General features: G+C 48.9%; 18 non-coding genes across 18 annotated transcripts; all 18 read left to right on the top strand.

Annotated features, from left to right (window-relative positions):
* Positions 1–3,230: 3,230 nt before the first annotated feature.
* Positions 3,231–3,303, top strand: TRNAV-AAC (transfer RNA valine (anticodon AAC)). The gene has a single exon. It is a non-coding gene; the product is annotated as a tRNA-Val (tRNA).
* Positions 3,304–8,257: 4,954 nt separating this feature from the next.
* On the top strand, positions 8,258–8,330 carry TRNAV-AAC (transfer RNA valine (anticodon AAC)). The gene has a single exon. It is a non-coding gene; the product is annotated as a tRNA-Val (tRNA).
* A 71-nt stretch (positions 8,331–8,401) lies between these two features.
* TRNAV-AAC (transfer RNA valine (anticodon AAC)) lies at positions 8,402–8,474 on the top strand. Its single transcript has one exon. It is a non-coding gene; the product is annotated as a tRNA-Val (tRNA).
* Positions 8,475–8,545: 71 nt separating this feature from the next.
* Positions 8,546–8,618, top strand: TRNAV-AAC (transfer RNA valine (anticodon AAC)). Its single transcript has one exon. It is a non-coding gene; the product is annotated as a tRNA-Val (tRNA).
* Positions 8,619–8,690: 72 nt separating this feature from the next.
* TRNAV-AAC (transfer RNA valine (anticodon AAC)) lies at positions 8,691–8,763 on the top strand. The gene has a single exon. It is a non-coding gene; the product is annotated as a tRNA-Val (tRNA).
* Positions 8,764–8,834: 71 nt separating this feature from the next.
* Positions 8,835–8,907, top strand: TRNAV-AAC (transfer RNA valine (anticodon AAC)). Its single transcript has one exon. It is a non-coding gene; the product is annotated as a tRNA-Val (tRNA).
* A 71-nt stretch (positions 8,908–8,978) lies between these two features.
* Positions 8,979–9,051, top strand: TRNAV-AAC (transfer RNA valine (anticodon AAC)). The gene has a single exon. It is a non-coding gene; the product is annotated as a tRNA-Val (tRNA).
* Positions 9,052–9,122: 71 nt separating this feature from the next.
* Positions 9,123–9,195, top strand: TRNAV-AAC (transfer RNA valine (anticodon AAC)). Its single transcript has one exon. It is a non-coding gene; the product is annotated as a tRNA-Val (tRNA).
* Positions 9,196–9,267: 72 nt separating this feature from the next.
* TRNAV-AAC (transfer RNA valine (anticodon AAC)) lies at positions 9,268–9,340 on the top strand. Its single transcript has one exon. It is a non-coding gene; the product is annotated as a tRNA-Val (tRNA).
* A 71-nt stretch (positions 9,341–9,411) lies between these two features.
* TRNAV-AAC (transfer RNA valine (anticodon AAC)) lies at positions 9,412–9,484 on the top strand. Its single transcript has one exon. It is a non-coding gene; the product is annotated as a tRNA-Val (tRNA).
* Positions 9,485–9,555: 71 nt separating this feature from the next.
* TRNAV-AAC (transfer RNA valine (anticodon AAC)) lies at positions 9,556–9,628 on the top strand. Its single transcript has one exon. It is a non-coding gene; the product is annotated as a tRNA-Val (tRNA).
* Positions 9,629–9,699: 71 nt separating this feature from the next.
* Positions 9,700–9,772, top strand: TRNAV-AAC (transfer RNA valine (anticodon AAC)). Its single transcript has one exon. It is a non-coding gene; the product is annotated as a tRNA-Val (tRNA).
* A 72-nt stretch (positions 9,773–9,844) lies between these two features.
* Positions 9,845–9,917, top strand: TRNAV-AAC (transfer RNA valine (anticodon AAC)). The gene has a single exon. It is a non-coding gene; the product is annotated as a tRNA-Val (tRNA).
* Positions 9,918–11,452: 1,535 nt separating this feature from the next.
* TRNAV-AAC (transfer RNA valine (anticodon AAC)) lies at positions 11,453–11,525 on the top strand. The gene has a single exon. It is a non-coding gene; the product is annotated as a tRNA-Val (tRNA).
* Positions 11,526–11,597: 72 nt separating this feature from the next.
* On the top strand, positions 11,598–11,670 carry TRNAV-AAC (transfer RNA valine (anticodon AAC)). Its single transcript has one exon. It is a non-coding gene; the product is annotated as a tRNA-Val (tRNA).
* A 71-nt stretch (positions 11,671–11,741) lies between these two features.
* Positions 11,742–11,814, top strand: TRNAV-AAC (transfer RNA valine (anticodon AAC)). Its single transcript has one exon. It is a non-coding gene; the product is annotated as a tRNA-Val (tRNA).
* Positions 11,815–11,885: 71 nt separating this feature from the next.
* TRNAV-AAC (transfer RNA valine (anticodon AAC)) lies at positions 11,886–11,958 on the top strand. Its single transcript has one exon. It is a non-coding gene; the product is annotated as a tRNA-Val (tRNA).
* Positions 11,959–12,029: 71 nt separating this feature from the next.
* TRNAV-AAC (transfer RNA valine (anticodon AAC)) lies at positions 12,030–12,102 on the top strand. Its single transcript has one exon. It is a non-coding gene; the product is annotated as a tRNA-Val (tRNA).
* The last annotated feature ends 2,266 nt before the right edge of the window (positions 12,103–14,368 follow it).

The following is a 14,368-nucleotide window of genomic DNA, read 5'->3' as shown; positions in this document are numbered from 1 at the left end:
ATGGCGCGTGTTTTGCATTTATGCGCCTAATACTGTGCAAGAGAGGGCAAATTTCTTTTTGATTTTAAAGCATCATTTACATGTGCAAAAAATGATAGCCTGTGTAGGCGACTTCAACTGCGTATTGAAAGCTGAGGATAGGTCTACGCGTCGCGTGGTTTGTGACAAAAGTAGTGATATCCTGGCGCAGATTACACACGAATTCGAATTAGAAGATATCGCAGAATGTTTTCGCGGTCACGGAGACGTAAGCTACACTCACTTTCAGGGCACAAGTCACGCACGCTTAGACCGTATCTATCTTTCATATGATTTAGTTGAAAAATGCCAGTGCTACACAGTTACGGCCATATCATATTCTGACCACTGCCTGGTAAAATGCACGGTGGGCAGGAAGAAAGAACGAAACAAGTTCGTCTGGGAACTGTGGAAATTGAATGCAGAGCTGTTACGGGATGAAACTTTTAACGAAAATGTAGTGGCTGCTCTGAATTCTTTTGGAACAGACAGTTCTACGAAATTTGGTGAGGAATGGGAGTTGCTGAAGCAAAGCATTAAATTGAAGGCAATCGAAAGAAGTAGCGTACTGCGATATGAACAAAAGGCCAGAGAAAAGGATTTAACAACATTGCTAGAAAAATTTGCGAAGCTTGAATGCATGCAACCTGGCGCCTATCAACAAGATATGCGCGCCGTTAAGAAGAAGCTCGAGGTATTCGACGAAGATCGCTTCCGAGGTGCGCTAGTGCGCGCCAGAGCAGAAAGGCTATCATGCGGGGAAACGCCAACGAAAAGAGCACTGGGGCTAGAAAAAAAGCACTCGAGACGTAAGCAGATTGAGGCTATTGAATATGAAGGGGTGGTATTAACGGATAACAATAATATAGGGCGTGCTTTCTTTGAGCATTACAAAGAACGTTTTGCATTCAGGCCTGTCAACATGCACGATTTCAAGAAATTATTTTTGCAACGAATCCCACAGCTGTCGAGTGAGGTTAAAGAAACCTTAGAACGACCATTAACAGAACATGAAGTGATGAAAGCCATCGAAGACCTGAATCCTGGGAAGTCGCCAGGTCCAGACGGTCTTTGTGCCGCTTGTTACAAATCGTTCAAAAGCCACCTAGCTCCTATCTTAACAGCAGTTTTCAATGAAGCATATGAACTGAAAATACTTCCACCATCCTTTGGCCAATCCCATACAGTACTAATACCGAAAACAGAAGAGACCGAAAAGCTCAAGCAACTTTCCTCCTACAGACCCATAGCGCTTACTAACTGCGACTACAAAATATTGATGAAGGTGTTGGCACGACGGGTCCAGTCAGTTATTCAGGAAGTAGTCGGCCCACACCAGACGTGTGGTATTCGTGGAAGAACCATTTTCACTAACATCCATAAAATGAAGTGTGTGCTGGAGTGTTGTGACGCCATGTGCGATGCAGTAGCTATCCTCCAGCTAGACTTGGAGAAGGCGTTTGATTGTGTTTCTCACGACATATTGCTTACCATCCTTGAACACGTTAATTTTGGCCACATAATCGCTGAAGGGGTGACCATGGCGTACCGGAGCTGCTATACCAGACTTATAATTAATCAGATGTTGGGGGCCCCCATTAACGTGAAGCGCTCCGTTCGCCAGGGTTGTCCACTCAGTCCACTCCTGTTTTGTGTCTACATAGAAACGCTATGTCTGGCCATCATCGAAAATGAATGTATTAAAGGGTTTAGTCTTCAATCAGCAGAAGTGAAGCTACTGGCATACGCTGACGATGTGGCTGTGTGCTGTAAAGACAAACAAAGTGTATTGAATACTGTTAATATCGTCAAAAAGTTTGGTAACGTCACTAACAGCTACGTTAACTGGCAGAAATGTTAGGGGTTTTGGCATGGAAGATGGGCGTCTACACCAGACCACTTTTCGAACGTAAACTGGGTCACGACGCCAGTTAAGTACCTTGGAGCACCCCTTGATGCCTACAAGGACAGTAGCGAGTACTGGAAGGAGCGGACAAAAGAACTAAAAGAAAAAGCCGACCGATGGAACGCCTGTCACTTGTCAATGTTCGCGAGAGCTACAGCGTGCAACATGTTTCTCGTGTCAAAGATCTGGTACGTATTGCAGGTCCTACAGTGCTCTCGTATTAATGTGCAGAAACTGCACCGCGTGTTCGCTGTATTCGTGTGGGCATCGAGCTGGGAGCGATGCAGCCGAGATAATCTCTTCCGACGTGTGAAGGATGGTGGTCTGGGGTTGGCGCACCTTTTCTTGCGTCAACTGGTGAATAGATTCTCCTTCTTTCGAGATACAAACGACCCATTTCTGCGCACGGTGATCCAAATGAGGCTGTCAAGATCACTTCCCGAATTCGTTGTAGGTACGGAAATAATGCCAGGACCAGTCCGTGGTTTCTTTCGGGAAATAGTTCAGAGTGTTTCTTTTTTGCGTGTTCGTTTTCCAAGTGCATATTTGTGGAGTGTAAAACGGAAAAAGTTATATCGTGATTTATGTGACAGTGTTTTGCTGGTACCTATGTACAGAGCCCCGTACAGTGGAGGCCCAGGCCTAGATGTATTTAAAAGGGTGAAGAAGATGCCAGTTCAACCAGCCACTAAATCGTTCTTTTTTAAATTACACACCGGTACTCTACCTGTTAAAATCTTCCTTGAACAACGTGGGTTCTACATGCCATGGGGAACCCACTGCCTTATATGTAAAAAAACAGAAAGCATAGATCACGTCTTCATCCACTGTTGGGAAGGGGTCTTTTTCTGGGACGTGTTACAAAGGACTCTAAAAAAGGAGCTACCTATAGATCCCCACGGAATCAGGTTTCTGCCAGTATATGACGACGAAGGTTTCCCGTACGACCTGATCATGCTTACGGGCCTCCACTGTTTATGGCGCGCAAGAATGGCGGGTTACCATTGTGACCCGGATGCCCGACCGGCGCGTCTGTACTTTTGTGAATCCATGCAACGGTATGTGGAAGTGATCAAGTTGCAACAGCCTGTTCCTGAGTGGTTGTCGAGGGTTGAACGCCTTGCAGCACTAAAGGAATTTTAATCCGACAACGTCGTGCCACAGTAGCGGACGGCAGCGAATGTAAATATTACTGTTCTTTGTTCCGTTTGTGTATTCATCCCTTTTTGCTTCTTTGGTCTTTGTTTATATCATTTAGGAATTTGTGTTGTGATATGTCGAGGACTGGCAATAAAGAAAAAAAAAAGTGCTTGTGGTGTAGTGGTTATCACATCCGCCTAACACGCGGAAGGTCCCAGGTTCGATCCCTGGCAGGCACAATACGGGTATTTTTTTGCGTTGCTTAAGGATTTCTTCTATTAGGTCTCGTTCGACGAGTCCGCGGACATCTGTGCTTGTGGTGTAGTCATTCTGCTTCCGGCAGCCGAGCTGATCGGATCGTTGAATCATGGCCTCAAGCGGGGCGGCGACAGCGGTCACTTTGGGCCGCGGAAACAGGTTCAGCAACGACGATGAAAGGGACTACCAGTTTATTTTGCCCCAACTGCCAAAAGGACGAATTGTTCTCAACACCGTCTTTTTACACGGTGATGTAAAGCGAGGCCGTACAAGGTCGAGGATTTTCGGGATGCGCTTACGCCCACAAGCCTGCTGCCGGAAGTTGTGTGCCTCGGGGCCTACCAGGTCAATCACGTCTGGGCCGTGACCCTCAGTGACGCAGCTGCAACAAAACGCCTGCTGGCCCTGAAAGAGCTTCAGGTGAAAGGGCGTCGATGTGTCATCGTCGACCCGCAGGACCAGCAGGTGAAACTCCGGCTTCACTGGCTGCTGTACGGCGTTTCCGACGAGGACGTCCGGGCGGCATTCACAACCTTCGGCAAGGTAGAAGAGGTGAGCAGGGAGCGTTGGCGCGTCCAAGGCATGGGAGACAAGACCTCGACCACCCGGACCGTGCTACTGAAGCTGAGAAGCGGCATTAAAGTGGAAGACCTGCCTCACCAGGTCCGCGTCGGCGGAGAGCTGGCATTGGTGGTCGTACCTGGGCGGCCCATGCAGTGCCTGCGCTGCCAAGGGACAGGACACGTACGCCGTGATTGCAAAGTCCCCCGCTGTTCGATATGCAGACGGTTCGGCCACGTCGACGCTGACTGCGTTAAATCTTACGCGGCCGTGACAGGACCAGCAGCGATTGATGTTGCTGCAGAGCACGTCATGGACGCAGTCGAGACAGAAGAAGCTGCTAAGGGAGCCGGTGTGCAAGTGCCTTCATTGACGACAAATGCCACGACGGTACCGGAGGTCGCTCAAGCCAAGGTAGTCGAGGGTGCTGAGCAGGTGACTGGGCCTGCACGTGTCGAGAGGGACGAAGACCCTGTGAAGGCACGTGTAATGAAGGCGAACGCGAGGAGAATGAGTCAGCGATGCTACAGGGCGAGGATGCAAACGACGGGGACCGGGCGGCTAGTCTCGGTGCCACCTCCAAGCGCCCCCGTGACGAGGGCGGAGACAAGGACAGCGCGGCATCCAGCACAAGTGACGGGCCACCAGCGAAGACGCCTCTTGGGAGGCGGTCGGTCTTCAAGCCGAAGCCAAATGTTCCGCCCGAGAGAAAGCCTGGTGACAAAGCACAGCAAAAGAATAACGCCGGGAAGACGGGTGGTCCCGGAGGCGGCTAGCCGAGGGCTGGTCGTGAAAGGTAAGCACCATGCTCCGGGTCTATCTCATACTTTAGTTCATAATGGCTCCTAATCCGTCGCTCACTATTGCCACACTAAACGTGAGAGGGTTGGCGGCCAAGCGTAGGCAAAGCCAAGTCCTACGGTTGGCCGCTGACCAAGACCTAGACGTTCTAGCTGTCCAGGAGACAAAGGTTGACGGAGAGGAGGAGACCGGGAGCATGGTGCGGCGTTTCATGACTAGATATTATGCGGTCGTGAGCCATGCGGTAGGGACGTCCGCCGGTTGTGTCCTGTTTGTTAAGAAGCTGCCTGGCCTTGTTGTTAAAAATGTATTTTCATGTCAAACCGGAAGGATCGTTTTTTGTGATTTTGTTTTTCGTGAATTGGAATTCAGAGTCATGTGCATATATGCACCGAATGCTGTGGAAGAACGCGCTTCATTTTTTGCGAACCTTTTTCAGTATATTAGCACTGATAAGTGCATGGTTTTGTTGGGGGATTTCAATTGTGTTTTGAGGGCTCGGGATAGAGTCAATAATGCTGGTATTCGCGATAAAAGCAGTAGTGTGTTGACTAAGCTAATTAGTGATAATGAACTGGACGATGTCTGTGAGTGCCTGGAGGGGGAGCGGGAAGTCATGTACACACGATTCCAAGGTAGTAGTCATGCGCGGTTAGACCGCACATACGTATCGCAAGACATAATTCCAAAGTGCCATAGTTATTCGGTGGCACCAGTATCATTTTCAGATCACTGCATTGTGAAATGTCATATAGGCACGGAGAGGAAGAAACAAGATTTTAATTGGGAACTATGGAAAATGTATGCCTTACTACTAAAAGACGAGCCATTTGTAGAGGCAGTACGTGAGGCCGTCAGGAAAGTAAGTGAAGAAAACAGTGAAACAATAGCAGAGAAATGGGAATACTTCAAACAAAACGTAAAAATGAAAGCTTTAGAAAGATCGAGCTGCTTACGATTTGAGAAGGAAATGAAAGAAAGGGGCTTACGAAAGACACTTAAGCAGCTGATAGCGCTGGAGTGCGAAGAGCCTGGGACGTATAAGCAAGATGTAGGAGCCATTAAAGAAAAAATCGAGCAGCTTGACAAGGAACGGTATCAAGGTGCGATTGTGCGAGCAAGAGCAAATGCATTAGTAGCTGGAGAGACGCCCACTAAACGGGCGCTGGGACTCGAAAAAGCGCAAGCTCGACGGAATCATGTCGACAGAATTTTATGGAACGGCACAGTTGCCGACGATAGTAAGAGCATAGGCCGAGCGTTTCTAGAGTATTATCAGTCACTCTTTGCGTTTCAAGAAGTGAATATAGACTAGTTCAGAAGGGCCTTTCTATCTCGGATGCCGCGAGTGAGTGACGATACAAAACAACGATTGGAATGGAAAATAACAGAACGTGAAGTTGAAAAAGCGATTGATGATTTGAACCAAGGCAAATCACCTGGACCGGACGGTCTGGGCGCGTGTTTATATAAAGCTTTTAAGAAAGAACTGTCGCCGTTACTAACAGAGCTGTTTAATGATGCGTATGATAACAAAACTTTGCCGCCTTCTTTTGGAAAAGCTCATACCATACTCATCCCTAAGAGTGACCAAGTGGAGAAACTTAGGCTAGTAACATCTTACAGGCCAATATCTTTAGCCAATGTTGATTATAAGGTTTTTATGAAAGTTTTGGCTGCCAGACTTCAAAGCGTCATAAATGACATAGTGGCAGATCACCAAACGTGTGGTATCAAAGGAAGGTCCATTTTTTCGAATATTCACACGATGCGGTGCGTGCTGGAGTGCTGTGACGCCACCTCGGGTGGAGTCGTGGTGCTCCAGCTGGACCTCGAGAAAGCGTTTGATTGTGTCTCTCATGATATTTTGTTTGCCATTTTGGATTACGTTAATGTTGGTTCCATCATCACTGAGGGAGTGGCGTTGGCGTACCAGAACTGCACAACACGCTTAATTGTGAATAAATCATTGGGGGCCCCCATTAACGTCATGCGTTCTGTGTGTCAGGGCTGCCCTCTCAGTCCTCTTTTGTTTGACATTTACATAGAAACTATGTGTTTGGCAATAACTGAGAATGAGCAAATACGCGGGTATAGCTTGGCAGCCACACAAATCAAGCTCTTGGCATATGCAGATGACATCGCGGTGTGTTGTACAAGCAAAGAAAGTGTGACGGAAACAATAAGGGTAGTGAAAAATTTTTGTGATGTGACGGGCAGTAGAGTGAACTGGGGAAAGTCCCTCGGTTTGTGGCATGGAGAGTGGTCTTCGGCCCCGGACCATTTTGCAAATGTGAGCTGGATAAAAACCCCGACCAAGTACTTAGGTGTCCCCATGGGCAGTTACAAAAATAGCGACGAATACTGGACGAACCAAGCAAAAGAAACAAGAGAAAAAGCAGACAGGTGGAAAGGCATCAACCTGTCGATTTTCGCAAAAGCAACTGTGTGTAACATGTTTTTTATTACGAAGTTGTGGTACGTCATGCAAACGTTGTACTGTTCAAGGGTAAACGTGCAAAGGTTGCACAGAGTGTTCGCGGTTTTTATCTGGGGCTCTACCTGGGAAAGGAGTAGCCGAACCAATCTGTTCCGGCACGTGAAGAAAGGGGGGCTGGGCTTGGCGCATCTTTTTGTACGCCAGCTTGTGAACAGGTTTTTGTTTTTTCGGGATGTGCGTGATCCGTTTCTGCGCACTGTATGCCAACTCAGGTTGAGAGGTGCTTTGCCGGCACTTATTGTTAGTACAGATAGTATGCCCGGAACGCTTCGTGGCTATCTTAAAGAAGTTGCAGATAGTGTGCGCTTTCTTTCTGTGCGTTTTTCTTTTGAGTATTTATGTAACGTTAAAAGGAAAACATTGTATAAAGATATTTGCGATATTGTATTTCCAGTGCCATTGTACAGAGCGCTATACAGTGGAAGATCAGGACTGGATGTCCTTAAGCGAGTGAAAAATATGGAGGTGCCTACTGGGGTAAACACATTCTTTTTTAAATTACACACAGGAACACTCTCAGTGAAGACATTCATGGAAGAACGTGGCTTTCTTGTACCCTGGGGCTCGCACTGCTTGATTTGCAAGCAACCAGAAACAATAGACCATGTCTTTTTGCATTGCTGGGCCGGAGTGTTCTTCTGGGATGTCCTACAAAGAACAATGAAGAAGGAGTTACCGTTAAATCCGCATGGCATCAGGTACTTAGCGGTAACGAATGACGACGGGGTTCCCTTCGACCTAATAATGCTCAAGGGCCTTCATAGTTTATGGCGTGCAAGGATGTCTGGGTACTACTGCGACCCGGACGCTAGGCCTGCACGTACGTATTTTCGCGAAAGCATGTCTCGGTTCATTGAAATAAAGAAAATACAAGAATGTGCACCCGAATGGCTGTCGAGGATAGAACCTCTGACAGCACTGAAAGAATTTTAATTAGACAACGCCAGTCCTTATAGGACTGATGGCATGTATGTTCTTTCAAAATGTTTTGTATTTGTTAATTGTGCATTGTAATTTTGTTCTGTATTATGTGCTCTGTACAATGTCGAAGACCGGCAATAAATAAAAAAAAAGTGCTTGTGGTGTAGTGGTTATCACATCCGCCTAACACGCGGAAGGTCCCAGGTTCGATCCCTGGCAGGCACAATACGGGTATTTTTTTGCGTTGCTTAAGGATTTCTTCTATTAGGTCTCGTTCGACGAGTCCGCGGACATCTGTGCTTGTGGTGTAGTGGTTATCACATCCGCCTAACACGCGGAAGGTCCCAGGTTCGATCCCTGGCAGGCACAATACGGGTATTTTTTTGCGTTGCTTAAGGATTTCTTCTATTAGGTCTCGCTCGACGAGTCCGCGGACACCTGTGCTTGTGGTGTAGTGGTTATCACATCCGCCTAACACGCGGAAGGTCCCAGGTTCGATCCCTGGCAGGCACAATACGGGTATTCTTTTTGCGTTGCTTAAGGATGTCTTCTATTAGGTCTCGTTCGACGAGTCCGCGGACATCTGTGCTTGTGGTGTAGTGGTTATCACATCCGCCTAACACGCGGAAGGTCCCAGGTTCGATCCCTGGCAGGCACAATACGGGTATTTTTTTGCGTTGCTTAAGGATTTCTTCTATTAGGTCTCGTTCGACGAGTCCGCGGACACCTGTGCTTGTGGTGTAGTGGTTATCACATCCGCCAAACACGCGGAAGGTCCCAGGTTCGATCCCTGGCAGGCACAATACGGGTATTTTTTTGCGTTGCTTAAGGATTTCTTCTATTAGGTCTCGTTCGACGAGTCCGCGGACACCTGTGCTTGTGGTGTAGTGGTTATCACATCCGCCTAACACGCGGAAGGTCCCAGGTTCGATCCCTGGCAGGCACAATACGGGTATTTTTTTGCGTTGCTTAAGGATTTCTTCTATTAGGTCTCGTTCGACGAGTCCGCGGACATCTGTGCTTGTGGTGTAGTGGTTATCACATCCGCCTAACACGCGGAAGGTCCCAGGTTCGATCCCTGGCAGGCACAATACGGGTATTTTTTTTGCGTTGCTTAAGGATTTCTTCTATTAGGTCTCGTTCGACGAGTCAGCGGACACCTGTGCTTGTGGTGTAGTGGTTATCACATCCGCCAAACACGCGGAAGGTCCCAGGTTCGATCCCTGGCAGGCACAATACGGGTATATTTTTGCGTTGCTTAAGGATTTCTTCTATTAGGTCTCGTTCGACGAGTCCGCGGACACCTGTGCTTGTGGTGTAGTGGTTATCACATCCGCCTAACACGCGGAAGGTCCCAGGTTCGATCCCTGGCAGGCACAATACGGGTATTTTTTTGCGTTGCTTAAGGATTTCTTCTATTAGGTCTCGTTCGACGAGTCCGCGGACATCTGTGCTTGTGGTGTAGTGGTTATCACATCCGCCTAACACGCGGAAGGTCCCAGGTTCGATCCCTGGCAGGCACAATACGGGTATTTTTTTGCGTTGCTTAAGGATTTCTTCTATTAGGTCTCGTTCGACGAGTCCGCGGACACCTGTGCTTGTGGTGTAGTGGTTATCACATCCGCCTAACACGCGGAAGGTCCCAGGTTCGATCCCTGGCAGGCACAATACGGGTATTTTTTTTGCGTTGCTTAAGGATTTCTTCTATTAGGTCTCGTTCGACGAGTCAGCGGACACCTGTGCTTGTGGTGTAGTGGTTATCACATCCGCCTAACACGCGGAAGGTCCCAGGTTCGATCCCTGGCAGGCACAATACGGGTATTTTTTTTGCGTTGCTTAAGGATTTCTTCTATTAGGTCTCGTTCGACGAGTCAGCGGACACCTGTGCTTGTGGTGTAGTGTATTGAACGCAGTGAGTATCGTCAGACAGTTTGGTAATGCCACTAATAGCTTCGTGAACTGGCAGAAATGTTTGGGGTTTTGGCACGGGGAATGGGCGTCCACACCAGACCACTTTTCCAACGTAACCTGGGTCACGACGCCAGTTAAGTACCTTGGCGCACCCCTTGATGCCTACAGGGACAGTAGCGAATACTGGAAGGAGCGAACAAAAGAAGTAAAAGAAAAAGCCGACCGATGGAACGCCGTTCACTTGTCCATGTTCGCGCGAGCTACAGCGTGCAACACGTTTCTCGTGACAAAGATCTGGTACGTGATGCAGGTCCTACAGTGCTCTCGGATTAATGTGCAGAAACTGCACCGCGTGTTCGCTGTATTCGTGTGGGCATCGAGCTGGGAGCGATGCAGCCGAGATAATCTCTTCCGACGCGTGAAGGATGGTGGTCTGGGGTTGGCGCACCTTTTCATGCGTCAACTGGTGAATAGATTCTTCTTCTTTCGAGATACAAACGACCCATTTCTGCGCACGGTGATCCAAATGAGGCTTTCAAGATCACTTCCCGAGTTTGTAGTAGGTACCGAAATAATGCCAGGATCTGTCCGTGGGTTCTTTCGGGAAATAGTTGATAGTGTTTCTTTTTTGCGTGTTCGTTTTTCAAGTGAATATTTGTGGAATGCAAAACGGAAAAAGTTATACCGTGATTTGTGTGATAGTGTATTGCTTGTACCCATGTACAGAGCCGTGTACAGTGGAGGCCCAGGCCTAGACGTCTTGAAAAGGGTGAAGATGATGCCAGTTCAACCAGCCACGAAATCTTTCTTCTTTAAATTACATACCGGTACCTTATCTGTTAAAATTTTCCTGGAACAACGTGGGTTCTACATGCCGTGGGGAACCCACTGCCTCATTTGTAAAAAACCGGAAAGCATAGATCATGTCTTCATCCACTGTTGGGAGGGGGTTTTCTTCTGGGACGTGTTGCAAAGGACTTTGAAAAAGGAGTTACCGATAGATCCACACGGAATCAGGTTTCTGGCAGTTAATGATGACGAAGGATTCCCGTACGACCTTATCATGCTAACAGGCCTCCACTGTTTATGGCGCGCAAGAATGGCGGGCTACCATTGTGACCCGGATGCCCGACCGGCGCGTTTATACTTTCGAGAATGTATGCAAAAATATGTAGAAGTGCAGAAGTTGCAACAGCCTGTTCCTGAGTGGCTGCCGAGGGTTGAACCCCTGACAGCGCTCAAGGAATTTTAATACGACAATGTCATGCCACAGTAGCGGACGGCAACGAATGTGTATATTACTGTTTCTTGTTCCGTTTTTGTATTCATTATTTCCTTTTTGTCTTTTTTTTTTCGTTTCTGTGTATATCATTTAAGGAATGTGTGTTGTGGTGACATGTCGAGGATTGGCAATAAAGAAAAAAAAAAAAAAAAAAGTGCTTGTGGTGTAGTGGTTATCACATCCGCCTAACACGCGGAAGGTCCCAGGTTCGATCCCTGGCAGGCACAATACGGGTATTTTTTTTGCGTTGCTTAAGGATTTCTTCTATTAGGTCTCGTTCGACGAGTCAGCGGACACCTGTGCTTGTGGTGTAGTGGTTATCACATCCGCCTAACACGCGGAAGGTCCCAGGTTCGATCCCTGGCAGGCACAATACGGGTATTTTTTTGCGTTGCTTAAGGATTTCTTCCATTAGGTCTCGTTCGACGAGTCCGCGGACATCTGTGCTTGTGGTGTAGTGGTTATCACATCCGCCTAACACGCGGAAGGTCCCAGGTTCGATCCCTGGCAGGCACAATACGGGTATTTTTTTGCGTTGCTTAAGGATTTCTTCTATTAGGTCTCGTTCGACAAGTCCGCGGACACCTGTGCTTGTGGTGTAGTGGTTATCACATCCGCCTAACACGCGGAAGGTCCCAGGTTCGATCCCTGGCAGGCACAATACGGGTATTTTTTTGCGTTGCTTAAGGATTTCTTCTATTAGGTCTCGTTCGACGAGTCCGCGGACACCTGTGCTTGTGGTGTAGTGGTTATCACATCCGCCTAACACGCGGAAGGTCCCAGGTTCGATCCCTGGCAGGCACAATACGGGTATTTTTTTGCGTTGCTTAAGGATTTCTTCTATTAGGTCTCGTTCGACGAGTCCGCGGACATCTGTGCTTGTGGTGTAGTCATTCTGCTTCCGGCAGCCGAGCTGAGCGGTCGGCAGAATCATGGGCTCCAGTGGAGCAGCGACAGCGGCCACTTTTGGCCGCGGAAACAGGCTCAACGATGATAAGGATTATGCTTTTATTCTGCCGCAGCTGCCTAAAGGACAACTGGTGATTAACACCGTCTTTTTGCACGGTGATGTACGTGCGAGGCCGTACAAGGTGGAGGATTTCAGGGATGCCCTTCTGCCGACGGGCCTGCTGCCTGATGTGGTATGCATAGGGGCTTACCAAATCAACCATGTCTGGGCAGTGACCCTCTGCGATGCAGCTGCAACGAAAAAGCTGCTTGCCCTGAAGGAACTTCAAGTGAAGGGACGACGGTGCCTCATCGTTGACCCGCAGGACCAACAGGTGAAGCTTAGGCTTCACTGGCTGCTCTACGGCGTTGCCGACGAGGACGTCCGGACGGCTTTCGCGGCTTTCGGCAAGGTGGAGGAGGTGAGCCGGGAGCGGTGGCGCGTTGAAGGCATGGGAACCAAGACCTCAACCACCAGGACCGTCCTTCTCAAGCTGAAGGCCAGCATGAAAGTGGAAGACCTCCCCCATCAGATCCGCGTTGGTGGAGAGTTAGCCTTGGTTGTCGTTCCCGGTCGACCGATGCAGTGCCTGCGCTGCCACGGCACGGGACACGTCCGCCGTGAGTGCAGAGTCCCACGTTGTACCCGGTGCAGACGTTTCGGCCACGTCGACGCTGAATGCGTGAAGTCCTATGCCGCTGTGACCGGCCCACCAGCGAATGATGTTGCGGCAGAGCACCTCATGGACGTGGCCGAGGCGGAGGACGCGGCTAAAGGAACCGGTGACATGGTGTCGACAGCGACAACTACAGGGACGACGACTTTGGAGGTAGACGTAAAGGCGGCTGAGGCTACCCAGAAACCGAGTAGGGCGGAACAGGTCGCTACGACTGAGGTGCAGGCGACGGGAAGCGTCAGTGAAGACGCACCTGACGACGCGACCGCAATGCAGGAGGACGAGAGCGTCACCGACGACGACCATACTGGGGCTCTTGCTGCCTCCGTCAAGCGCACCCACGACCAGACGAAGGACCGCGAGGATCGGGCAACCAGCACCAGTGAGGGACCGCCGACGAAGACGCCTCATGGGAGGCGGTTGGGCTACAAGCCAAAGCCCAATGTACCGCCTGAAAAGAAGCCTGCCGACAAAGCGGCCACGTCTAAGGACACCAACAAGCCGGGAGGTCCCGGAGGCGGCTAGCCGAGGGCTAGTCGTGAGCGGTAAGCACCATGCTCCGGGCCTACTTTTCTTTTAGATCAAGATGGCTCAAATACCGTCCCTTAGGATTGCCACATTAAACGTGAGAGGCCTGGCGGCTAGTCGTAGGCAAAGTCAGGTCCTACGGTTAGTCACTGACCACGACATAGACGTACTAGCCGTCCAGGAAACGAAGGTTGAAGGAGAGGAGGGGACCGGGAGCATGGTGCGACGTTTCACGACTAGGTTTTTTGTGGTGGTTAGCCATGCGTTAGGCACGGCTGGAGGGTGCGTTCTTCTTGTGAAAAAGCTGCCTGGACTGCAGATTCAAAAAATTTTTTCGTGTCAGTCAGGAAGGATTGTTCTCTGTGATATTGTTATGTGTGATGCTGAGTTCCGCGTTATATGCGTATATGCGCCGAATTCAGTAGATGAGCGCGTCCGTTTTTTTTCGAACCTTTCACAATATGTATGTTGTAATATGCGCGTGATGCTGTTAGGTGACTTTAATTGTGTGTTAAGTGCTGGAGACAGAGTCAATAATACAGGTGTGCGTGACCGAAGCAGTGAAGTGTTATCAAATTTAATTAATGAAAATGAACTCGATGATGTTTTTGAATGTCTGGAAGGGGGGCGTCAAGTGACTTTCACCCGTTTTCAGGGCAGCAGCCATGCGCGTTTGGACCGAATTTACATTTCATTGGATACAATTCCAAGATGCCACAGTTATTGTGTAGTACCAGTGTCGTTTTCAGATCACTGCCTGGTGAAATGTAACGTAGGTATAATGAAAAGGAGACATGTATTTAACTGGGATATGTGGAAAATGAATGCCTTGTTACTAAATGACCAGCCCTTTTTACAGGTAGTACGGGATGCGGTTAATGAAGTTCAACGTGATGTTGCGGGAACAATCGTCGACA

The sequence above is a fragment of the Dermacentor andersoni genome, chromosome 4, assembly GCF_023375885.2.
Source record: "Dermacentor andersoni chromosome 4, qqDerAnde1_hic_scaffold, whole genome shotgun sequence".
Lineage (NCBI taxonomy): Eukaryota > Metazoa > Arthropoda > Arachnida > Ixodida > Ixodidae > Dermacentor > Dermacentor andersoni.
This window is presented reverse-complemented; position numbering and strand designations above follow the sequence as displayed.